Source organism: Etheostoma spectabile, chromosome 12 (genome assembly GCF_008692095.1).
Source record: "Etheostoma spectabile isolate EspeVRDwgs_2016 chromosome 12, UIUC_Espe_1.0, whole genome shotgun sequence".
In the NCBI taxonomy this organism is placed as follows: Eukaryota; Metazoa; Chordata; class Actinopteri; order Perciformes; family Percidae; genus Etheostoma; species Etheostoma spectabile.
Window position 1 is genome coordinate 30,283,112 of NC_045744.1, and position 337 is coordinate 30,283,448.

The following is a 337-nucleotide window of genomic DNA, read 5'->3' on the forward strand; positions in this document are numbered from 1 at the left end:
AGCGTAGGTATATGTTAGGAGATAACATAGGCACAGGCTGATTACTGCTAACTAAAATGCTAATTAACATTAGTAATTAAACCTAAACAGCTGATGTAAGTCCAAACTGTCTGTGTGCTTCTCCTGGCAATACGGTGATTTGTTGGTAAGTTGGTAACAGCCTATTTTTACAAAAACGTCTGCTACGGAGCCATAACGTGAGCTACAAGGTGATGGAGGCTTTTATACATTGTCGTGTTTCTTTTGAAATAAACAACAGACAAATAGAGTCTTGAAACGCTTCAGCTGTAAAGTTATTCACTGTCAAAGTGACGTCAAAATGAATGGCAGTCAATGG

General features: G+C 38.3%; 1 protein-coding gene across 1 annotated transcript in view; it reads left to right on the top strand.

The window, feature by feature from the left end:
- Positions 1-337, top strand: part of LOC116699098 (phospholipid phosphatase-related protein type 4) — a gene marked incomplete at its 3' end in the record, with an annotated part of 127,033 nt that overhangs the window by 34,012 nt on the left and 92,684 nt on the right.